This window comes from Narcine bancroftii, chromosome 2, assembly GCF_036971445.1.
Source record: "Narcine bancroftii isolate sNarBan1 chromosome 2, sNarBan1.hap1, whole genome shotgun sequence".
NCBI classification, from domain to species: domain Eukaryota; kingdom Metazoa; phylum Chordata; class Chondrichthyes; order Torpediniformes; family Narcinidae; genus Narcine; species Narcine bancroftii.
Window position 1 is genome coordinate 175,121,328 of NC_091470.1, and position 25,686 is coordinate 175,147,013.

The following is a 25,686-nucleotide window of genomic DNA, read 5'->3' on the forward strand; positions in this document are numbered from 1 at the left end:
GAGAGAGTCATCAGAGAGGGAATGGTCATCAAGGGAGTGGTCATCGAGGGAGTGGTCAATGAGTGAATGGTCATCGAGTGAGTGATAAACGAGGGAGTGATCATCGAGTGAGCAGACATTAAAGGACTGGTCTTGGAAGGAGCAGTCATTGAGTTAATGGCCAGAGAGGGAATGGTCATTGAAGGAGCTGTCATAGAGGAAGTGGTCATTGGAAAAGTCATGGGTGAATGGTTATTGATCATGAGGTCATAGAGAGAGTCATCAGAGAGGGAGTGGTCATCAAGGGAGTGGTCATCGAGGGAGTGGTCAATGAGTGAATGGTCATCGAGTGAGTGATAAATGAGGGAGTGATCATCGAGTGAGCAGACATTAAAGGACTGGTCTTGGAAGGAGCTGCCATAGAGGGACAGGTCATAATTTCAAGGGAGTTGTCATAGTGAGAGTGTTCATATAGGGAGTGGTCCTAGAGGGAGTGGTCATATTGGGAGTGGACACAGAGGGTGTTGTCAATGAGTGGGTGGTCATAGAGAGAGTAGTCATATAGGGAGTGGTCACTGAGCAAGTGGTGACACAGGGAGTGGTCATCAAGGGAGTGGTCATTGAGGGAATGGCCAGAGAAGGAATGCCCATTGAGAAAGTGTTCATAGATGGAGTGGTCATAGTGGGTATGGTCATTGGGGGAGTGGTCATAGTGGGAGTGGCTGTAGAGGAATTGTTATTGGGGGAGCAGTCATTGAGGGGGCAGTCATAGACGAGTGGTCGTAGAGTGAGTGTTCATCATGGGAGCGGTCATCAAGTAAGCAGCCATTGAGGGAGTGCTCATTAGGTGAGTGATCATTGAGGGAGTGCTCATCAAAAGAATGGTCATGGGGAATGGGCCTCAAGGGAATGATCATTGAGGGAGTAGTCATAGAGAGATTGGTAATAGAGGGAGTGGTGATTGAGGGAATAGTCATAGGGTGAATGGATATTGATGGTGCAGTCATAGAGAAAGTGGTCATAGAAAGAGTAGTCATACAGGGAGTGGTCAACAAGGAAGCGGTCATCGAGGGAGTGATCATCAAGGGAGCAGACATTAAGGGACTGGTCCTGGAAGGAGCAGTCATTGAGGGACCGGTAATAATCTCAAGTCAGTGGTCATAGAGAGAGTGGTCATAGGGGGTGTTATCATCAAGGAAGCAGTCAATGAGGGAGTAGTCATTAAGTGAGTGCTCATTGAGTGAGTGGTTGTCATAGAGGGAGTGGTTGTCATAGAGGGAGTGGTTGTCATAGAGGGAATGGTTGTCATAGAGGGAGTGGTTGTCATAGAGGGAGTGGTTGTCATAGAGGGAGTGGTTGTCATAGAGGGAGTGGTTGTCATAGAGGGAGTGGTTGTCATAGAGGGAGTGGTTGTCATAGAGGGAGTGGTCGTCATAGAGGGAGTCGTCATAGAGGGACTGGAATTGGGGGAGTGGTCATTAAGGAAGCTGTCAATGAGGAATGGTCATCAAGGGAGCAGTAATTGGGGTAATGGTCAGAGAGGGAATGGTCATAGATAAAGTGGTCATTGATGGAGTGGTCATAGAGGGAGCAGTCAATGAGGGAGTGTTCATAGAGAGAGTGGTCATAGAGCAAGTTGTCATCATGGGAGTGGTTATCAAGTAAGCAGTCATCAAGGGAGTGATCAACAAGGGAGCAGACATTAAGTGTCTGTTCCTGAAAGGAGTAGTCATTGAGGGTCAGGTCATAATCTCCAGGGATTGGTTATAGAGAGAGTGTTCAAATAGGGAGTGGTCCTAGAGGGAGTGGTCATATACAGAGTGGTTACAGAGGGTGTTGTCATTGTGTGAGTGGTCATAGAGAGAATGGTCATCAATGGAGCAGTCATTGTGGGAATGGCCAGAGAGGGAATGGTCATTGAGAAAGTGGTCATAGTGGGAGTGGTCATAGTGGGAGTGGTCATAGTGGGAGTGGTCATAGTGGGAGTGGTCATAGTGGGAGTGGTCATAGTGGGAGTGGTCATAGTGGGAGTGGTCATAGTGGGAATGGTCATAGAGGAATGGTCATAGAGGAATGGTCATAGAGGAATGGTCATAGAGGAATGGTCATAGAGGAATGGTCATAGAGGAATGGTCATAGAGGAATGGTCATTGAGGGAGCAGTTTGAAAGGGAGCAGTCATAAAGTGACCAATCATAGAGTGAGTGGTGATCATGGGAGTGATCATCAAGCAAGCAGTCATTGAGGGAATGATCATTGAGGGAGAACTCATCAAGTGAGTGGTCAATGAGGGAGTGGTCATCGAGGGAGTGGTCATCGAGGGAGTGGTCATTGAGGGAGTGGTCATTGAGGGAGTGGTCATTGAGGGAGTGGTCATCGAGGGAGTGGTCATCGAGGGAGTGGTCATCGAGGGAGTGGTCATCGAGGGAGCAGACATTAAGGGACTGGTCCTGGAAGGGGCAGTCATTGAGGGACAGGTCATAATCTCAAGGGAGTGGTCATAGAGAGAGTGTTCATATAGGGAGTGGTACTAGAGGGAATGGTCCTAGAGGGAGTGGTCACAGAGGGTGTTGTCAATTAGTAAGTAGTCATAGAGAGACTGGTCTTTGATGTAGTTCTCCTTGAGGGAGTGGTCATCAAGTGAATGGTTATAGAATGGTCATAGAGAGAACAGTCATAAAGGGAGTGGTCATTGAGGGGGTGGTCATCAATTGAGTGGTCAGTGAGGGATTGGTCAACAAGGAAGGGTATGGCCATAGAGGGAATGGTGATAGAGAAAGTGGCCATCGAGGGAGTGGCCATAGAGGGAATGGTGATAGAGAAAGTGGCCATCGAGGGAGTGGCCATCGAGGGAGTGGCCATCGAGGGAGTGGCCATCGAGGGAGTGGCCATCGAGGGAGTGGCCATCGAGGGAGTGGCCATCGAGGGAGTGGCCATCGAGGGAGTATTCATAGAGTGAGTGGTCAGAGGGGGTGGTCATTGAGGGAATTGTCATCAAGGGAGCAGTCATTGATGGAATGTTCATTGGGGGAATAGCCATAGAGGAAATGGTTATTAAGGGAGTGATCATTGAATGAGAGGTCATCAAGGGAATGGCCATAGAGAGAGTGGTCATAGAGGGAGTGGTCATCAAGAGTGTGGTCCTTGAGGAAGTGGTCAACAAGGAAGCAGTAAACAAGGGAGTGGTCATCAAAGGAGCAGTAATTGAGGGAGCGATCAAAGAGGGAGTGGTCATAGAGTGAGTGGTAATCAAGTGAGTGGTCATAGAAGGAGTGGTCATCAAGGGAGTATTCATAGAGTGAGTGGTCATATAGGGAGTGCTTATGGAGGGTGTGGTCACTGAACAAGGGGTCATATAGGGAGTGGTAATTGATTGAGTGGTCATTGAGGGCATGGTCATCAAGGGTGTGATCAACGAGGGAGCTGATATTAAGAGATTGGGCCTGGAACGAATAGTCATTGAGGGACAGGTCATAATCTCAAGGGAGTGGTCATAGAGAGAGTGGTCATATAGGGTGTGGTCCTAGAGGGAATGGTCATTGAGCAAGTGGTCACAGAGGGAGTGTTCATCAAGGGAGTGGTCATCAAGGAAGCAGAAATTGAGAGAATAATCATAGAGGAAGTTGTCATAAAAGGATTGGTCATCAAGGGAGTAGTCCTAGAGTGAGTGGTCATTGAGCAACTCGTCACAGAGGGAGTGGTGATCAATTGAGCAGTCATTGAGAGAATGGCCAAGAGGGAATGGGCATAGAGAAATTGGTCATAGATGGAGTAGTCATAGTGGGAGTGTTCATTGGGAGAATGTTCATAGAGGGAGTGGCCACAGAGGAATGGTCATTAAGGGAGCAGTCATACAGGAACAGTCAATGAAGGACTTTTCATAGAGACTGGTCATCATGGGAGCAGTCATCAAGTAAGCAGACATTGAGGGAATGATCATTGAGGGAATGTCAGTCAAGTGAGTGGTCATTGAGGGAGTGGTCATATAGGGAGTGGACCTAGAAGGAGTGGTCATAGAGAGAGTAGTCATTGGGTGAATGGTTATTGATGGTCCGGTCATAGAGGGCGTGGTCATAGAGGGCATGGTCATAGAGGGCGTGGTCAACAAGGGAGCAGTCATCGAGGGACAGGTCATAATCTCAAGGGAGTGGACATAGATAGAGTGTTTATATAGGGAGTGGTCCTAGAGGTAGTGGTCATATAGAGAGTGGACACAGAGGGTGTTGTCAATGAGTGAGTAATCATGGAGGGAGTGGTCTTTGATGTAGTGGTCATTTAGGGAGTGATCATCAAGAGAATGGTCATCGAGGGAGTGGTCATCGAGGGAGTGGTCATCGAGGGAGTGGTCATCGAGGGAGTGGTCATCGAGGGAGTGGTCATCGAGGGAGTGGTCATCGAGGGAGTGGTCATCGAGGGAGTGGTCATCGAGGGAGTGGTCATCGAGGGAGTGGTCATCGAGGGAGTGGTCATCGAGGGAGTGGTCATCGAGGGAGTGGTCATCGAGGGAGTGGTCATCGAGGGAGTGGTGATAAAGTGGTAATAGAAGGAGTGGTCATCAAGGGAGTGGTCATAGACAGAGTGTACATTGAATGTGAGTTCATAGAGGGAGTGGTCATAGACAGAGTGTACATTGAATGTGAGTTCATAGAGGGAGTGGTAATTGATTGAGTGGTCAAGGAAGTGGTCTTCAAGGGAGTGGTCATCAAAGGATTGGTCATAAAAGGAGTGTCATCAAGGTAGTGATCAACAAGGAAGCAGTCATTCAGGGAATAATCATAGAGGAAGTGGTCATAGAACGATTGATCTTCAAGGGAGTGGTCACAGAGGGAGTGGTCACAGAGGGAGTGGTCACAGAGGGAGTGGTCACAGAGGGAGTGGTCACAGAGGGAGTGGTCACAGAGGGAGTGGTCACAGAGGGAGTGGTCACAGAGGGAGTGGTCACAGAGGAATTTTCATTGAGGGAATGGTCATCAAGGGAGTAGTCACACAGAGAATTGTGCTGCTCTATAATAATTATTAAAGTTTGCTAGCTGTAAGCCCCCTTTTTTGTACCATTCTGTTAATTTATCTAGTGCTATCCTCGGTTTCTCCCCTTTCCATAAGAATTTCCTTATCATTTTCTTTAGCTCCTTGAAGAATTTCTCTGTTAGGTGAATTGGTAACGATTGGAATAGGTATTATATCCTTGGGAAGATATTCATTTTAATGCAATTTACCCTTCCTATCAGTGTTAGTGGTAAATCTTTCCAATGTTCTAAATCTTGTAATTTCTTCATTAATGGCTGATAATTTAATTTGTATAGATGGCCTTGATTATTATCTAGTTGAATACCTAGGTATCAGATTGGTTGTGTTTGCCATCTAAATGGTGATTCTTTCTTAAACTTTCTGAAATCCGCATTATTCATTGGCATCACTTCATTTTTATTTGCATTGATCTTGTACCCCGATACTTCTCCATATTCCTTCAATTTCTTATGTAATCCTTTTATTGATAATTCTGGTTCTGTTATGTATACTGTGACATCATCAGCAAATAGACTTATTTTATATTCCTTCTCTTTTATTTTTATCCCTCTTATTTTATTTTCTGTTCTTATCAGTTCTACCAATGGTTCTATAGCTAATGCGAACAGTGAGGGAGATAGTGAACATCCCTGCCTAATTGACCTGCTTAACTTAAATTGGTTTGATATATATTCATTTACTGTCACCTTCGCCAATGGTCCCTTATATAATGCTTTAATCCAATTAATATATTTCTCTAGTAGGTTGAACCTCTGTAGTACTTTGAATAAATAATTCCATTTTACTCTGTCAAAGGCTTTCTCTGCATCTAAGGCATGCACCACTGTTGGTGTCTTGTTTTCTTGTACTGCATGAATTAAGTTAATGAACTTACAGATATTGTCCATTGTTCGTCTTTTCTTAATAAATCCAGTTTGATCTAGTTTTACTATTTTTGGTACACAGTCAGCCAATCTGTTTGCTAATAGTTTAGCTATTATCTTATAACCTGTGTTGAGTCAAGATATTGGTCTATATGATGCTGGTGTAAGTGGATCTTTCCCCATCATTGGTATTACTGTAATTATTGCTGTTTTGCATGAATATGGCATGTTTTGTGTTTCTTCAATCTGGTTCATTACCTCCAGGAGAGGAGGATTTAATGTCTTTAAATGTTTTATAGAATTCTATTGGGAGTCTGTCCTCTCCTGGCATTTAATTGTTTGGTAGTTTTTTTAAAATATATCCTGTATTTCCTCTATTTCAAATGATTTTATTAATTTGTTTTGCTCCTCTTCTTGCAATTTCGATAGTTCAATTTTAGCTAGAAACTCATCTATTTTGTCTTCTTTCCTTCGTTGTCAGTTCGATATAATTGCTCGTAGAATTCCTTGAAGTTTTCATTGATCTCCGTTGGGTTATATGTAATTTGTTTGTCCTTTTTCCTTGATGCTAATACCATTCTTTTAGTTTGTTCTGTCTTAAGCTGGCAAGCTAATATTTTGTGCTTTTTTCTCCTAGCTCATAATACTTCTGTTTTCTCTTCATTAAGTTCTTCTCCACCTTGTACATTTGTAGTGTTTCATATTATATTTTTTTGTGTGCCAATTCTCTTCTTTTTGTTATATCTTCCTTTATTGCTAATTCTTTTTCTGTACTTGCTATTTCCCTTTCCAACTGTTCTATTTCCCAATTGTAGTCCTTCTTCATCTTATTATCTGCCCTTTGATGAAGGCTTTCATTACATCCCATAATATAAATTTATCTTTCACTGATTCTGTATTTATTTCAAAGTACATTTTAATTTGTCACTCAATGAATTCTCTAAAACCCTGTCTTTTAAGTAGCATGGAGTTCAATCATGTTCTCGGTGGGATGTCCTCCAGCCCTATTGCTAATAACAGGGGTGAGTGATCTGATAACAATCTAGCTTTATATTCCGTTTTTCTAACTCTCCCTTGGATGTAGGCTGACAACAGGAACATGTCTATCCTTGAGTATGTTTTATGTCTACCCGAATAATATGAGTATTCCTTCTCCTTTGGGTGTTGTCTCCTCCATATTTCCAAAGGTTGCATTTACTGCATCGATTTAACCATAAATTTGGTTACTTTGTTCTTCCTGCCAGTCTTTTGTCCAGTTTTGTCCATCTTTGAGTCCAAATTAAAGTTAAAATCCCCTCCTATCAGTATATTCCCCTGTGTGTCTGCAATCTTCAAAAAGATATCTTGCATAATTTTTTGATCTTCTTCATTAGGTGAGTATACATTGAGCAAATTCCAAAATTCTGAATATATCTGACACTTTATCATTACATACCTCCCTGCTGGATCTATTATTTCCTCCTCTATTTTGATTGATACATTTTTATTGATTAATATAGCTACTCCTCTGGCTTTTAAATTATATGATGCTGCCATTACGTGCCCTACCCAGTCTCTCTTTAATTTCTTGTGTTCCACTTCAGTTAGATGTGTTTCCTGCATGAATGCTCTATCAATTTTTTCTTTCTTCAGTAAATTTAACAGCCTCTTCCTTTTGATTTAGTTATGTATTCCATTAATATTTATAGTCATATAATTCAACATGGCCATTTCATACATTGTTTATCTCTCATTTCCACTTCCTCATCACCACCTTTCCTCCTTATCCATTTCTGTTTTCTTGTTTTGAACACACTGTAAGACAACACTTCTAAAACATAAAGCATTTCCACTATTCCCACATCTAAAATTCCCTTAACCCCCAAATGTCCCCCCCTCTCTGAGTTCCCCCTTGTCCCTTGCCGGGCAACCACAACTCCCCTCTCCATTTGGATTGCGAACCTGCTCGCAAGGAATTTGGAGAAGTATCGAGGTACAAGATCAACGCAAATAAAAGTGAAGCGATGCCAATGAATAATGCGGACTTCACAAAGTTTAAGAAAGAATCATCATTTAAATGGCAAACACAAGCAATCCAATACCTAGGTATACAACTAGATAATAATCTAGGCCATCTATACAAACTAAATTATCAGCCATTAATGAAGAAATTACAAGACAACTTAGAACATTGGAAAGATTTACCACTAACACTGATAGGAAGGTTAAATTGCATTAAAATGAATATCTTCCCAATGATACGATACCTATTCCAGTCGTTACTGATTCACCTAACATAAACATTCTTCAAGGAGCATGAAAATAATAAGGACATTCTTATGGAAAAGGGGAAAACCGAGGATAGCGCTAGATAAATTAACAGAATGGTACAAACAAAGTGGCTTACAGCTACCAAACTTTAAGAATTATTATAGAGCAGCACAATTAAGATACCTATCAGATTTTTATCGAACAAGGGTAAAACCAGATTGGACCAGATTAGAGCTAGTTAAAATAGGGGAGAAACTACCTGAGCATATACTATATGAGTAGGATGAAAAGCTGGTGCAACATAGGAATTCACCAGTACTGCACCATTGCTCAACATTTGGAAGAAGATTCACGTTGAAAGGAATAAAATTATCAACTTCCAAAATTAATATTGATGCAAAATCAACGAATCCCTTTCACAATAGATAACCTTTCCTTTAGAGAATGAGAGAGAAAAGGGATCAAAAGAATAGAAAATTGTTTTTCAGGAAATAAATTATTATCTTTTGAACAAATGAAGTACAAATATGATATAACTCATGGTACAATGTTTGCATACCACCAACTGAAAACCTACTTGAAGGACAAATTGGGAAGCAGGCGGAGGTTACCAGAAGGAAGCAATTTTGAATATGTGATTACAGACACAATGATAATTAAAAGATTTATAACAAACATGTACATCAAACTGCAAGAGAAAGAGAATGAGGAAACAAGCTGTAAACACAAACAAAAATGGGAACAAGATCTAAACATAAAGATAAAGAATGAAACATGGGAAAAGTTATGCTCCGGAACTATGAGAAATATAATAAACACGAGGTTATGCATGATACAATATAATTGGTAACACAGGCTATACACCATGCCCCAAAAGTTAAATAAATGGGATACAACAGTATCAGATAGATATTTTTGCTGTAAGAAAGAAACGGGGACAACAGTACATGCAATTTGGGCATGTGAGAAAGTGGAAAAGTTTTGGGAAGATCTAAACCAGGTATTAAATAAAATCACAAAAAGCAACATACCAAAAAATCCAGAGATCCTTCTAAGCAATATAAGAAGTCAAGAACTTGGGCTTGATTTGGATGGAGCACAAAAAAGATTTATTATGATAGCCTTAGCTGTAGCAAAAAAATGTATTATGTCAACCTGGAAATTAGAAGATAGCCTGAGAATACAACAATGGTACATAAAAATGAATAAATGTATTCCATTGAAAAGAAATAACATATAATTTAAGAAATAACATCACAGTATTCGAACAAATATGGGAGCCATACATGACAAACAACAGAGAAGTCCTACCATCGACCTGCACCACCTAAAATAACAGAAGGAGAAGAAGACAAAATGAACTGACCCAGTATGTAGAAGTAGAAGGCACAAATTTCTTGTTTATTTTCATTGTGTGATGACATTGTTTAATGGGTTTAATATATCATATAGATTGAATGTTGAGTGAATGGGGAGGGGGTGTGAGGGAGGGAGGGAAGGGAGGGGGAAAAGGAGAGAAAATGACACTGTGTATATTCAAGAGGGAAATGTTTGTGTGTATTTTGGTCAGTAGGGTTCATAGTGCAAAAATTTTTTAAAAATTTAAAAAAGAAAGCAGTCATAGTGGAAATGATCATAGAGGGAGTGGTCATAGAGTGAGTGTTCATTGAAGGAGTGGTCATCAAGGGAGCGGTCAATGAGGTCATGGTCATCAATGGACTTGTCAACAAGGGAGTGGTCATTGAGGGAGTGGTCATCAAGGGAGCAGTCAATGAGGGAGTGGTCATTTAGGGAGCATTCATTGAGGGAATGGCCATAGTCAATGGTCATTGAGAAAGTGATCAAATAGGGAGTGGTCAGAGTGGGTGTGGTCATAGTGGGTGTGGTCATAGAGGGAGTGTACATAGAGGGTTTGGTCATTGAGGGAGTGGTTATAATGGTCACATAGGGAGTGGTCATTCAGGTAGTGTTCAATGAGGGAGTGGTCATAGAGGAGGTGTTCATCAAGCTAGTGGTCATTGAGGAAGTGGTCATCAATGGAATGGTCAAAGAGGGAGTGGTCATCAATGGAGTGGTCATTGAGGGATTGGGCATAGAGGCAATGGTCATAGAGAAAATGATTATGGAAGTAGTGGCCAGAGAGTGAGTGTTCATAGGGGGAGTGGTTATTAAGGGAGTGGTCAATGAGGGAGTGGTCATCAAGGGAACAGTCAATGAGTGTGTGGTTATTAACAGACTGGTCAGCAAGGGTGTGGTCATTGAGGGAGTGGTCATCAAGGGAACAGTCAATGAAGGAGTGGTCATCTAGGGGGCATTCATTGAGGGAATGGCCATAGTCAATGGTAATAGAGAAAGAGGTCATAGTGGGTGTAGCATAGTGAGTGTGGTCATAGAGGAGGTGGTCATAGAGGAGGTGGTCATAGAGGGAGTGGTCATGAAGGGAGTGTTCATCAAGCTATTGGTCATCAAGGAAGTCATCAATGGACTGGTCATCGAGGGAGCATTTGTTGAGGCAATGGCCATAGTCAATGGTCATTGAGAAAATGGTCATCAATAGAGTGGTCATTGAGGGTGTGGGCATCTAGGGAGCAGACATCAAAAAGCAGTCATAGAGGGCATGATCATAGATGGAGTGATCATAGAGAAAGTGGATTAGAGGAAGAGGTCATAGAGGGAGTCATCATAGTGGGAGGATTCAAGGGAGTGGTTATATAGAGTTGTCAAAGAGGGAGTGGTCATCAAGGTAGTGGTCATTGAGGGAGTGGTCAGAGAGAGAATGTTCATCAAGGGATTGGTCATGGAGAAAGTGGACATAGAGGGAGGTGTTATCAAGTGAGTGGTCATAGAGGACGTGACCATAGAGGGAGTGATCAACAAGGGAGTGATCAACAAGGGAGTGGTCATAGAGGGAGTTGTCATAGAGGTGGTGGTATTCAAGGAGGTATCATCAAGGGGGCAGTCAACAAGGCAACAGTCATTAAGGGAATGGTCACTGGAGGAAAGACCATTGAATGAGAGAGGTCATAGAGAGAGTGGTCATAGAGGAAGTGGTCATAGAAGGAGTGGTCATTGAGCAAGTGGTCATAGAAGGAGGGTTCATAGAGGGAGTACTCATAGAGGGACTGGTCACAGATGGAACGTTCATTCAGGTAGTGGTCAATAAGGCAGTGGTCATCAATCGAGTGGTCATTGAGTAAGTAGTCTTCAATGGAATGGTCAACAAGGGAGTGGTCATCAACAGAGCAGTCATTGAAGGAATGGCCATAGAGGCAATGGTCATATAAAAAGTGGTCATGGAGTGAGTAGCCATAGAGAAAGTTGTTATAGAGGGAGTGTCATCAAGTGAGTGGTCATTGTGAGTGGTCATATAGGGAGTGGTCACAGTGGAAGTGGTCATTGAAGGAATGGTCATCAAGAGAATGGTCATATAGAGAGTTTTCATAAAGGGAGCAGTCATATAGGGAGTGGTCACTGAAAGAGTGGTCATCAAGGGAGTGGTCATTGAGATTATGGCAATAGAAGGAATACTTAGAGAAAGTGGACATAGAGAGAATGGTCATAGAGGGAGTGATCATCAAGGGAGTGGTCATTGAGAGAGTCATCATCAAATGTGTAGTCATAGAGGGAGTGGTCATCAAGGGAGTGGTCATCAAGGGAGTGGTCATCAACAGACTGGTCAGCAAGTGAGTGGTTATTGAGTGAGTGGTCATCAAGGGACAGTCAACAAGGGAATGGCCATCATTCAAAGTGTGGTCATTGCAGGACTGATCATAGAGGGAGTGGTCATAGTGATCAGCAATGGAGTGGTCATTGGGATTATGGCCATAGAGGGAATGGTCACAGAGTAAGTGATCATAAAGGGAGAGGCCAGAGAGGGAGTGCTCAGCAAGGGAGTGGTCATAGAGGGAGCAGTCATAGAGGGTTTGGACATTGAGAGAGTGGTCATAGAGGATTTTTGTATGAAGGGAGTGGTTATCAAAGGAGTTGTCATTTAGGGATTGGTCATCAATAGCGATTGCTAATGGAATAGCCAAAAAGGGAATGGATATAGAGGTAATGGTAATAGAGTGAGTGGTCAATGAAGGAGTGGTCATAGTGAGAGTGGTCATAGAATGAGTGGACATCATGGGAGCAGACATCAAGTAAGCAGTCATTGAGGGAATGATAATTGAGGGTGTGCTCATCAAGGGAGTGGTCATTAAGAGTGTGGTCATGGGGGAATAACCCTCAAGGGAATAGTCATAGAGGCAATGGTTATTGATGGAGTGGTCATAGATAGAGTGGTCATCAAGTGACTGGTCCTAGAGAGAGTGGTCAGAGGGAGTGCTCATCAGCAGAGCAGTCAATGAGGGAATGGTCATCAAAGGAGCAGTCATTGAGGGACCAATCATAGAGGGAGTGATCATGAAGTTGTCATCAAGGGAATGGTCATAGTGGGAGTGGTCATAGAGGTAATGGTCAGAGAGGGAATGGTCATTGAGGGAGTGGTCATCAATAGAGCAGTCAATGAGGGAATGGTCATCAAAGGAGTGGTCATTGAGGGTGTCATAGAGGGAGTAGTCATAGAGGAAGTAATCAGCAAGGTAGTGGTCATTGAGGTTTTGGCCATAGAGGGAATGGTCATCATGAGAGTGGTTATAGAGGGAGTGGTCATCAAGGGAATGTTCATTTTGTGAGTGGTCATTGAGTGAGTGGTAAACTGAGAAGTAGTCATTGAGGGTACTGTGTTAGAGGGAGTGATCATAGAGGGACTCTTCATCAAGGGAGTGGTCATTCAGGGAGCAGTCATAGGAGTGATCATCAAGGGAGTGGTCATAGTGGTCACAGAGGGAGTGATCATTTAGGGTGGTCAATGAGGGAGTGGTAAATGAGGGAGTGGTCATCACATTGTGGTCATTGAGGAAATGGCCATAGAGGAACTGGTCATGGATGGAGTGGCCATAGAGGTGGTCATAGAGGTGGTCATAGAGGGAGTGGACATTGAGGGAGTGGCCATAGTGGCAATGGTCACAGTGGAACTGGTCATTGAGTGAGTCATTGAGGGAGTGGTCATCAAGTGAGTGGTCATACAGAGAGTTGTCATAGAGGAAACAGTCATATAGGGAGTGGTCATTAAAGGATTGGTCATCAAGTGAGATGGTAACAAGGGTGTCATCATCAAGGGAGTGGTCATTGAGGTTATGGAAATAGAAGAAATGATCATAGATTGAGTGGTCATCAAGGCAGCAGTCATTGAGGGATATGTCACAGGAGGAATGGCCACTCAATGAGAGAGGTGGTCATAGGTGGTCATTTGGTCATCAATGATGTGGTCAGAATGAGAGTGGTCATAAGGGATTGGTCATCAAGGGAGGAACATTGAGCAAGTGGTCAACTAGGGAGTATTCATCAAGGGAGCAGTCGTTGAGGGAACTGTGTTAGAGGGAGTAATCATAGGTGGAGTAGTCATCGAGTGAGTGGTCATTCAGGTAGTGTTCAATGAGGGAGTGGTCATCAAGGGAGTAGTCATAGAGGTAGTAGTCATAGAGGGAGTGGTCATCAAGGGACTGTTCATCAAGTGAGTGGTCATTGATGAAATGTTCATCAATGAAATGGTCAACAAGGGGGTGGTCATCATGGAGCAGTCATTGAGGGAATGGACATAAAGGTAATGGTCATAAGAAATGGTCATGGATGGAGTGGCCATAGAGGCAATGATCACAGAGTAACTGGTCATTGAGTGAGTGATCATTGAGTGAGTGGTCATTGAGTGAGTGGTCATTGAGTGAGTGGTCATTGAGTGAGTGGTCATTGAGTGAGTGGTCATTGAGTGAGTGGTCATTGAGTGAGTGGTCATTGAGTGAGTGGTCATAGAGGGAGTGGTCATAGAGGGTGTGGTCATCAAGGGACTGTTCATAAAGTGAGTGGTCATTGAGTAAATGGTCATCAATGAAATGGTCAACAAAGGAGTGGTCATCATGGAGAGGTCATTGAGGGAATGGACATAAAGTCCATGGTCATAGAGAAAGTGGTCATGGATGGAGTGGCCATAAAGACAGTGGTCACAGAGGAACTGGTCATTGAGTGAGTGGTCATTGAGTGAGTGGTCAATGAGGGAGTGGTCATCAATGGAGATGGTCAATGAGGGGGTGTTCATCAAAGGAGCAGTCATTGAAGTTATGGCAAGAGAAGGAATGGTCATAGAGAAAGTGATCATCCAGGGAGTGGTCATAGAGGGAGTGATCATCAAGGGAGTGGACATAGATAGAGAGGTCAACAAGGCAGCAGCCATCAAGGGATTGGTCACAGGAGGAATGGCCATTGAATGAGAGAGGTCATAGAGAAAGCAGTCATATAGGGAGTGGTCATAGAGGGAGTGTACATTGAGGGAGTGGTCATAGTGGTTGCAGAGGGAGTGGTCATTCAGGTAGTGGTCAACAAGATAGTGGTCATAGAGGGAGTGGTCATCAAGGAGGTAGTCATAGAGTGAGTGGTCTTAGAGTGAGTGGTCATGAAGGAAATGTTCAAGTGAGTTGTCATCGAGGAAGGAGTCATCAATGAAATGGTCAATGAGGGAGTGGTCATCAACAGAGCGGTCATTGAGGGAATGGCCATAGAGACAATGGTCATAAAGAAAGTGGTCATGGAGTGAGTGGTCATAGAGGGATTGGTCATTGAGGGAGTTGTCGTCAAGGGAGCAGACAATGAGGGCATGGCCATTAATGGACTAGTCAGCAAGGGAGTGGTCATTGAGGGAGTGGTCATCAAGGGAATGGTCAGCGAGGGAGTGGTTATCAAGGCAATGGTCATTGGGGGACCTTTCATAGCGGGAGTGGTCATAAAGAATGGTAATAGAGGAAGCAATCTTAGAGGGTTTGGTCATTGAGTGAGTGGTCAGCGAGGGAGTGGTCATTGAGGGAGTGGTCATCAAGGGAATGGTCAGCGAGGGAGTGGTTATCAAGGCAATGGTCATTGGGGGACCTTTCATAGCGGGAGTGGTCATAAAGAATGGTAATAGAGGAAGCAATCTTAGAGGGTTTGGTCATTGAGTGAGTGGTCAAAGAGGGAGTGGTTATCAAAGGAGTCATCATCAAGGGAGTGGTAATTTAGGGAGTTTTCATCAATGCACTGGTGTTTGATGGAATAGCCATAAAAGGGATGGTCATGGAGGGAGTGGTCATCAATGGAGTGGTCATAGAGGGAGTTGTCATGGAGGGAGAGGTAATCGAGTGAGTGGTCATGAAGGGAGTGGACTTTGATGGAATGGCCATAGAGGAAATGGTCATAGAGGTAGAGGTCATAGAGGGAATGGTCATCATGGGAGTGGTCAAAGAGAGAGTGGTCATCAAGGGAGTGGTCATACAGAGAGTTGTCATAGAGGGAGCAGTCATATAGGGAGTGGTCATTGAAGGAGTCATCATCAAGGGAGCAGTCAATGAGGGCATCATCAACAGACTGGTCAGCAAGGGAGTGGTTATTGAGGGAGTGGTCATCAAGGGAATGGTGAAGGTAGTGGTTATCTAAGGAGTGTGAGGGAATGGCCATAGTTAATGGTCATAGAGGGAGTGTACATAGAGGGAGTGGTCATTCAGGTAGTGGTCAATGAGGGAGTGGTCATAGAGTGAGTAGGCATGAAGGGAGTGTTCATCAAGCTAGTGGTCATCGAGGAAGTGGTCATCAATGGAATGGTCAACTAAGGGGTGATCATTAATGGAATGGCCATAGAGGGAGTGGTCATAGTGGTAGTGGTCATAGAGGGAGTGGTCATCACAGGAGTGGTCATAGAAAGAGTTGTCATAGAGGGTGGTCATCAAGGTAGTGGTCTAAGGGAGTGGTCAGAGAGGAATGTGTATCAAGGGATTGTTCATAGAGAGTCATCTTAGAGGGAATGGTCATAGAGGGAGAGGTCATAGAGACAGTGGTCATGGAGTGGTCATCACAGGAGTGGTCATAGAGAGAGAGTTGTCATATAAGGAGTGGTCCTAGAGTGAGTGGTCAGAGAGGGAGTGGTTAGCAAGGGAGTGGTCATTGGTGTTATGGCCATTGAGTGAATGGTCATAGAGAAAGTGGTCATAGAGGGAGTGGTCATCAAGGGACTGGTCATGGAGTGAATGGTCATAGAGGTAGTGGTCATTGAGGGAGTGGTCATCAAGGGACTGGTCATGGAGTGAATGGTCATAGAGGTAGTGGTCATTGAGGGAGAAGTCATATTGGGAATGGTCATTGTCAGAGCCCTTATAGAGGGAGTTGTCATTGAGTGAGTGGTTATTGAGGGAGCCCCCATAGAGGGAGTGGTCATCAATGGAGTGGTCATAGACGGAGTGGTCATAGACGGAGTGGTAATAGAGGGAGTGGTCATTGAGGGAATGGTCATTGAGGGAGTGGTCATAGAGGGAGTGGACTGAGTCAGTGTGGAGTGAGTCAGAGAGGCAAGGCTTTGGCTCCCTCAATGATCACTCCCTCTATGAGGGCTCCCTTAATGCCACCCTTTCTAAGGAACAAAAAGGATTCACACAAGTAGAGACAGGTTTTAGATATCATATATTTTGTTCCTCTAGTCACAAACAGTGGGGATGGCTGCCAAGGAAAGGGGAATACTCCTCTTACAGAACATGGAAGCCAGTGGAATCCCTGATGACTTCCTCTGTGAGAAGTGCATCCAACTGCACCTCCTGACAAATGGAGTTAAGGAATTGGAGCTGGAATAGGATGAACTCTGGATCATTCAGGATGCGGAGGGGGGTATAGACATGAATTATAGGGACACTATTACAGGAGAGTAGCTGGGTGACTGCCAAGAGAGGGCAGGCAGTGTGGGTCACCCCTGTGTGTGTTGCCCTCAATAACATTTATACCATTTTGGATAATGTAGGGGGAAATGAAAAAAGCCACAGCGATCAGGTCTGTGGCACATAGTCTGGTCCTGTAGCTAAGAAGGAAAGGGAGGAGAAGAGGCGAGCTGTAGTGATAGGGGATTCCATAGTTAGGGGGATAGATAAGAGGTTCTGAGGAAGAGATTGAGTATCATGAGTGGTTTGTTGCCTCTCTGGTGCCAGGATCCAAGATATCACAGATCGAGTTCATGGTATTCTCAGGAGGGAGGGTGAGCAGCCTCCATGCAGTCATGGTCTATGTAGGGCCCATGATGTGGGTAAGAAGGGTGAGGAGGTCCTGCAAGGTAAGTTCAGGGAGTTAGGTGCTATGCTGAAGGATAGGGAATCCAAGGTTAGTGATCTCAGGATTGCTGCCCATGCCACATGCCGGTGAGGTTATCCTCCTATTTTTAGGAGGATAATGCAGTTCAACACATGGCTAAAGACATGTTGCAGGAGGGAGGGCTTCAGGTTTTTGGATCATTGGGCTCTTCCAGGGCAGGTGAGAAATATATCCGACATGATGGTTTGCATCTGAACTGAAATGCATCTGAGCCTGGACAGGAAGGTTTGCTAGTGCAGCTCCAAGGGGTTTAAACTAGATATACATGAGGATGGGATCTAGAGTTTTGGAGTAGATAGAGGAGTGGAGGAGGGAAGATGATGTGAAGATAGCATGCACCATTAGAAGTCAATGGGTTTTACGTGGTGGAAATGTTATTGTAGGAAAGGCAGACATTCCACCACAAATCTACAGAAATTTTCCAAGGATTCCAATTTCATGCCAAACCTCCACAAACTCCTAAGGAAGTAGAAGCACTGATGTGTTTTCTGCACAACGCCATTAATTTGTTGGATCTGAGATAGTGATTCCCAAGAGCTTGAATTGGCTCACCCTCATCACCACGGATCACCAAATGATCATTGGATCATACACTTCCGGTTTTATCTTCCTGAACTCAACAGTCAGCTCCTTTGCATTGGTGACATGGAGTGGGAGGTGGTTATTGGTGCACCATTCAGCCAAGTTTTCAATGGCTGGAAATGTTGGCATAAAATGATGATGGGAAGGTTGGGAGAAGTGAATGATCATGTGTGAAGTAGAGCAGATTCAAAATGGACAAGTGGTCCACTCCTGTACTACACAGATGTGTCTGTGGGGACTCTGTGCCACACAGATGTGATGTTGGAATCACAGAGCCACACAGATGTGAACTTTGGAATCTCCATGCCATACAGATTTGACCTTTGGAAACTCTGTGCCACACAGATGTGAATGTTGGATTTTCTGTACCACACAGATGTGACCTTTGGAATCTGTCTACCACACAGATGTGACTGTTGGAATCTCTGTACTAGATAGATGTGAACATTGGAATCTCTGTGCCACACAGATGTGAATGTTGGTGTCTCTGTGTGACACAGTTGTGAATGTTGGATCTCTGTGCCATGCAGATGTGAATGTTGGAATCTCTATACCACACAGATGTGAACATTGGAATCTCTGTGCCATACAGATGTGACCTTTGGTATTTGTGCCACACAGATGAGAACGTTGTAATCTCAGTACCACACAGATGTGAAGTTGGAATCTCTGTGCCAAACAGATGTGAATGTTGGAATCTCCCTGCCACACAGATGTGACATTGGCATCTCTATCCCACACAGATGTGAATGTTGGAATCTCCCTGCCACACAGATGTGATGTTGGCATCTCTATGCCACACAGATGTGACATTTGGAATCTCTGTACCATACAGATGTGACTATGGGAATCTCTGTGCCACACAGATGTGAACGTTGGAATCACTGTGCCAGACAGATGTGAATGTTGGAATCACTGTGCCACACAGATGTGAATGTTGGCATTTCTGTGCCACACAGATGTGAATGTTGGAATCTCCCTGCCACACAGATGTGATGTTGGCATCTCTATGCCAAACAGATGTGAACATTGGAATCTCTGTACCACACAGATGCCACCTTTGGAATAACTGTGCCACACAGATTTGAACGTTGGAATCTGACCACACAGACGTCAATGTTGAAATCCCTGTGCCACACAGTTGTGAACATTGGATCTCTGTGCAACGCAGATGTAAATGTTGGAATCTCTGTTCCACCCAGGTGTGACCTTTGGAATCTCTGTGCCATACAGATGTGATGTTGGAAATCTGTACCACACAGGTGTGACCATTGGAAGCTCTGTGCCACATAGATGTGAACGTTGGATTCTCTGTGCCACACAGATGTGACATTTGAATTTCTGTGGCACCCTGATATGAACATTGGAATCTCTGCCACACAGATGTGAGCTTGGGAAACTCCATGCCACACAGATGTATATGTGTGTTGCCACTTAACAGAGAGGATAACTGACTGACTTCAAGTGTAACTCTGGGGTAGAAGTCATAAAGATTTGGCGTGTTGTTGACATTCACGATTACATGCTATAACAATGAATAATCTGTCTCTGGGGAATGTATCACTTCTTGTACTGCACACTGATGAACCCCTTCTGCTTCACACCAATAAAATTTTCCCTTCTTTCTAAGTCAATATTTTCAGTTGTCGATCTTTTAAAATGGTTCAGACAAATTGTATTTTTCATGACCTATAGACAAAGTCACATTTTAATACTAATTCATGTAGCATTAGTCTGAAGTCAGATCAATTCACTCCAGATTTAACAACAACGATAAAATAAACTCTGCAAGACTTTTTTAAGTTTAACTTAACATTTCATACAACATTTTCTGAGAAAATACTTCATAGAATTTGCTCATGGGAAGGGGTTAATTTAAAAAAATACATCATGACTAATTTTAAAAGTTAATAAAATATAGGTTTAATTGAACAGCTTTCATTTTTTGAAATTTTATACAATAATTTTACTTCTTACCTGAACAATTCTTGAAGCTTTAGAAACAGAATACTATAACAGACTTGAAAGAAGCCCAGCGACTTTGAACAATTCTCAATTTTCGAGAGGAGCATGTAGTTTTTGAGAGGAAGGGGGGGGGAGGGGGAGCGGGAAGGAGGGAGGATCTCGGCTGGAACTCTGATGTAACCCAGGCTGATGAAGAATGCCAATTTTCAGTTCCCCTTTTATTCTTGGCACTTAATTTATTTATGAAACATTTATTGTCCGATGAGAGAATAGGATGACAGGAATATGAGTTCAAGCCAATCTCGTTATTTAATTGAGTAGAAATCAGAACTGATTCACACAAACAAAACATTGATTGATTTGTAAAGTGCACAGTCTGAAACCTTTAATTAACAGCAGATATTGCAAAAATGTTTGCGGAGTTTGTTATGAAACTCGGAAATAACCTTAACCCTGGTTCACAATTTCATAGAGCACAGAACACTACAGCACAGTACAGGCATTTCAGCCCTTAATCTGCCAACCTAAATATCCCTCCCCAAAAATACAAAACCCTTCCTACCCTGTAACCCTTTATTTTTCTTCCATCCATGTGCTTGCCTAAGAGTCTCTTAAATGCCCCTATTGTTTCAGCTTCCACCACTACACCTGGCAATTCATTCAAGGCCCCCACAAGTATGTGTAAAGAACTTACCCCTGATGTCTCCCGTAAACTTCCCTCCCTTCACTCTGAACACCCATCCTCTGTTGTTTGCTATTCCGCCCTGGGAAAAAGGCTTTGGCTGTCTACCTTAATCATGAATCTCAGAATTTTGTCGACCTCTATTAAGTCACTTCTCACCCTTCTTCACTCCAAAGAGAAAAGTCCCAGCTCTGCTAACCTTGCCTCATAAGACTTATTTTCCAATCCAGGCAACATCCTGGCAAATCTCCTCTGGACCCTCTAAATAGCTTCCACATCCTTCTTGTAAGGAGGTGGCCAAACCTGAACCCAATACTCTCAGTGTCAACTCACCAGAGATTTGTAGAGTTGCAATATGACCTTTTGACTCTTAAACTCAATCCCCTGACTAATGAAGCCCAGCATCCCATAGGCCTTCTTAACTATCCTATCAGCCTGTGCAGCGACCTTGACAGATCTATGCATTTGGACCCCAGTCCCTCTGTTCCTCCACACAGTTAAGTATCCAACCATTTACCATGTACTCAGCCTTCAGGTTTGACCTTCCAAAATGCAGCACCTCATGCTTATCTGGATTGAACTCCATCTGCCATGTTCCTGCCCAACTCAGCATACTGTTTACATGCTTATATTCTTTTATAACCTATGACAACCTTAAACATAAACCACAACTCCTCTAACCTTCATATTATCTGCAAACTTTCTGCTTCTTCATCTAGGTCATTTATAAAAATCACAAACCAGAACACACCCCTGCAAAACTCCACTAGATACTGACCTCCAGGCAGAATACCTTCTGTTGTCTACTACTCTCTGCTTTCTACAGGCAAGCCAATTTTTAAACTACACAGCCAAGTTTCCATGGATCCCATGCCTCATGACTTTCTGAGTGGATCTTTCATGGGGGTCTTGTCAAATGTCTTCCTAAAATCCATATAGACCACATTTACCACCTTACCTCCTAAAAAAAAACACTATTAGGCTCTCTCACAAGGCCCTACTGTCTATCCCCGAGAAGAAGGTACCTCTCTAAATACTCAGAAATCCTGTCCTTAAGAATCCTCCCCAATAGTCTGCACACCACTGATGAAGACTATAATTCCCAGGATTCACCCATTTATCTTTATTTAACAAGGAGACTACATTTCCCATTCTTCAATCCTCTGCATCTTCCCTGTGGCCAAAGTCATTGCAAATGCCTCAGTTATCTCTTTCCTCCCTTCACACAGCAACCTGGGGTATATCAGATCTGGCCTCAGGGACTAATCATCTTAATGTTTTTAAGAAGATCCAACATTTCCTCTTTCCTAATCACAACACAAGCCTGTTCTATTTCAACCTCATCCTTATTCAGGTCCTCTTGTGAATACTGAAGCAAGACCTCTGCAACCCCCTCTGCCTCCAGGCTCACGTTGCCTCTTTTATCCTTAAGTTCCCCACCTTCATTCTCGTCAGCCTTCTATTCTTCACATAAGCATAAAAACACCTTGGTGTTCTCCTTAATCCTACTTGCTAAGGCATTCTTATGCTCCCTTCTAGCTCTCCCAAGTCCCTTTTAAGCTCCTTCCTGGCTACCATATACTTCTCATGAGCCCTTCCTGTTTCCTGCTTCCTATATCTAATGTATGCTTCCTTATTCCATTAACTTGCTGCTTTAACTACCATCTTTTCCTTGTTCCAGTAGTAAAAACCTTTTCAGAGCCTAATAGCCTGAATATGCCTGAGATCGTCTGACCACAGAAGCTAAGCAGGCCCAAGCCTGGTCAATACTTGGAGGGGGGATGTCCACGGAACACAAGGTGCTGTAGGTTTCTGTGAGGGACGCTGGACAAAGAAGCAACTCTCCGTCTTCCTTACAATAGACAAAAGTTAAAGTATTCATGTATGTTACATTCTAAATGTAGTAATATGTGACAATAATGGAACCTTTAACCTTCAACACAATGTAAGTAGTCCCTAAAAACACTCTGTGCTTTCTCCTGTGAACATCTGGTCCTAATTTACTTTCGCTAGTTCCTGCCTCATTGCATCACAATTATCCCTTCCCCAATTAAACACTTTCCTATTTTGTCTGCTTTTATCCTTGTCCAAAGCTATGCTGGAGTTGTGGTTGCCATTACCGAAATATTCCCCCACCAAGAGGTCCACCACCTGATCAAGCTCATTACCCACTACTAGGTGGAGTATGACATCTCCTCTTTTCAGCTGGTCCACATATTGAATCAGAAAACTTTCTTGGGTACACCTGAAAAATTCCACCCCATCTGCCCCTCTTGCAATCGGGAGGTGCCAGACAACACTTTGGAAGGTGGAGTTTCCCATAGCAACAACCTAGCAATTTCTGCACCATTCCAAAATCTGCCTGCTTATCTGCTCCTCAGTGTTCAGGGGGCGACTTGAGGGCCTATAGATGACTCCCAACAAAGTGATAGCTCCCTTCTCATTTCTGACTTCCACCTACACCAACTAAGCGGACACTCCCTCTACAACGTCCTCCCTTTCCACAGCTGTGATACTATCTTTGACCAGTAATGCTACTTCCCCCACCTTTCTGACCTCCCACCCTATCCCTTCTAATGCACCTAAACCCCAATACCTGCATCAGCCAATCTTACCGGTTCCACCAGCCAAGTCACTGTAAAGGCCACAACATTGTAGTTCCACATACTGATCCATGCTCTGTTCATCCTCTTTATTCCTAAACAGACATATTTCACCCTCCAAATGACTACATTTATGTTTCCTCCCCTGCCTGTCCTTCTGCACAGACCCACAGCACATTACATCATCCTTTCCCGCTTCTGGTTCCCATCCCCCTGCAAAACTAATTTAAATGCTCTCCAACAGCTCTAGCAATCCTGCCTGCCAGGATATTGGTCCCTTTTCAGTTCATGTGCAATCTATCCTTTGTGTACAGGTGGACCAACCTGTGGACCAGTTATAGACCAAGCTGTGGACCAGATGTACCCATTTGTGGACCACGCTGTGGACCAGCTAAGGACCAGCTGTGGACCAAGCTGTGAACCAAGCTGTGGACCTGTTATGGACCAAGCCTGTGGACCAGATATGAACCATCTATTGACCTAGCTGTGGACCAGCTGGAAGTAGCTTTGCCTCATTGACGGAGACAGCAGAGTTTGAATCTGATGCCTCCACATAATTCAAGTTCACATTGCAGGAACATGATGGAAACTGTCTTGCTCTGAAACTGGTGGCATTAAATTCATGATCAGCATCGGATGAAAAAGGAGCTGAAGAAGGTGATATGGAGGGTCAAAGCTCAAACAACAGCACAGGTGTAATGTTTTTCAAAACTTGGAACACAAAATAAAATCCATTTATAGCCTTGAATTTTCCAGCATTGATCTGTGCTGTTGCACCTCAAGGTCCAGAGAAACATTATTAGCAGAATCACATTTGTTGCATCTGGCTGTGTAAAATATGTAGACTTGATGGATGTGCTCCCCACATTGGGCTTTGGGGAGGGCAGCAGAAATTGAATGAAACTGCTCCCCTACATATCCATCATGCAGTTCAAATCAATGGGTGGGAAATGGATAGTTTACCCATAAAGTCTGGATTCAGGTTTTCTCTGCTGCTTTGTTTGTGTGCTGCATACAGCCCTGCCGAATCCTTCACGAAGCACAAAGGCCCAAAACTGCTCACAATGCTCCGGTGCCTCAGCATCACATCCCTGCTCTTATATTCTCTTCCTCTTTAAATGAACGCCAGCATTGCATTTGTCGTCTTCACCACCAACTCAACCAGCAAGTTTACCTTGAGGCTATTCTGAGCGAGGACTCCAAGCTCCCTTTACATCTGGGTATTTTCAATTTTCTCTCCATTTAGAAAATAATCTACCTGTTTATTTTTTTCTGCCAAGGTGCGAGACCGTACACTTTCTAACATAATAGTTCATTTCCCACTTTTCTCCTCATCTATCTAAGTCCCTCTGCAGCCGCCCTGTTTCCTCAACAGTAGCTGCTCCTCCACCTACCTTTGTATCATTTGCAAATTTGGCCACAATCTAAATTATTATTATCCACATAAAAAGGAGCGGCCCCACACTGACCCCTGTCAGCCAAAATGATCCCCGTGTTCCGAAAATGCTTCCTGTCAATCTGTCAGTGTTTACTGCTACATCATGGGCTCTTATCTTGTAAAGTAACCTCATGTGCTGTAACTTGTCAAAGGCTTCTGAAAATCCAAATACACAACATCTATTGTATCTCCTTTATCCAACCTTCTTGTCAATTTCTTCAAAGAATTCCAATTGGTTTGTCAGGTAAGATTTTCCCTTAAGGAAACCATGCTGGCTTTGGCCTGTCCAGTCATGTGCCTCCAAGTTTTCCATAACCTCACCCTTGATATTCGACTCCAACATCTTCCCAATCACTAGGCCAGGCTAACTGGACTATAATTTCCTTTCCGCTGCTTCCTTCCCTTCTTGAATAGTGGGGTAACATTTATGATTTTCTAGTACTCTGGGACTGGGCCTAAATCTATTGATTCCTGAAAAACCATTACCAGTGCCTCCATAATCTCTACCGCTACTTTCAGAACCCGAGGGTGCAACCCATCTCATCCTGGAGACTTAGCCACCCTTAGACCATTCAGCTTTCTGAGCATCTTCTCCCTTGAAATAGTACCTGCCCTCACTTCCTTCCATGATACCCTGATGGGCTCATATCTACTCCCAGCTTTTTAAATGCTTTGATATTATTTGCTAACCTACTTTCATTCTTCATCTTATCCCTCCTCTAATTTTTTCAGTTATTTTCCATGTTTTTAACAACCCAGTTTTCTCTTTTTTTCCATTAATTTTTGCTTCCTTGTATGCTCTCCATTTTGCTTTCAAGTTGGCTTTAACTGCCCTTGTCAACCACATTTGTGACATTTTTCCGTGCAAATATTTCCTCTCTTATGGTATGTATTCATCTTGAACCTTGGCCATTTCTTGTAAAAACTTTATTTATTGCTGCTCTAGCGCCTTCCCTACGAGTGCCCCTTCCAATCCACTTTGGCCCATTCCTATCTCGTGCCACTGTAATTCCCTTCACTCCCCACATTTAATTTTAAGTAATGGACACAATCAGGGTCAAGGCCTGCCTGTGTGTAGATGACATCACCGTCTTCTGTTCAG

General features: G+C 43.5%; 1 protein-coding gene and 1 long non-coding RNA gene across 2 annotated transcripts in view; one reads left to right on the plus strand and one right to left on the minus strand.

The window, feature by feature from the left end:
* The window catches only part of LOC138754627 (complement C1q subcomponent subunit C-like), a 39,218-nt gene extending 19,244 nt beyond the window's left edge, over positions 1 to 19,974 (minus strand). Inside the window, exon 1 of the mRNA XM_069919174.1 lies at positions 19,874 to 19,974. The gene's annotated coding sequence lies outside the window, so the exon portion shown is untranslated. The remainder of the gene's footprint in view (positions 1 to 19,873) is intronic.
* LOC138754628 (uncharacterized) lies at positions 739 to 23,894 on the plus strand. Its single transcript, XR_011351860.1, has 2 exons — positions 739 to 826; positions 23,461 to 23,894. It is a non-coding gene; the product is annotated as an uncharacterized lncRNA (long non-coding RNA).
* The last annotated feature ends 1,792 nt before the right edge of the window (positions 23,895 to 25,686 follow it).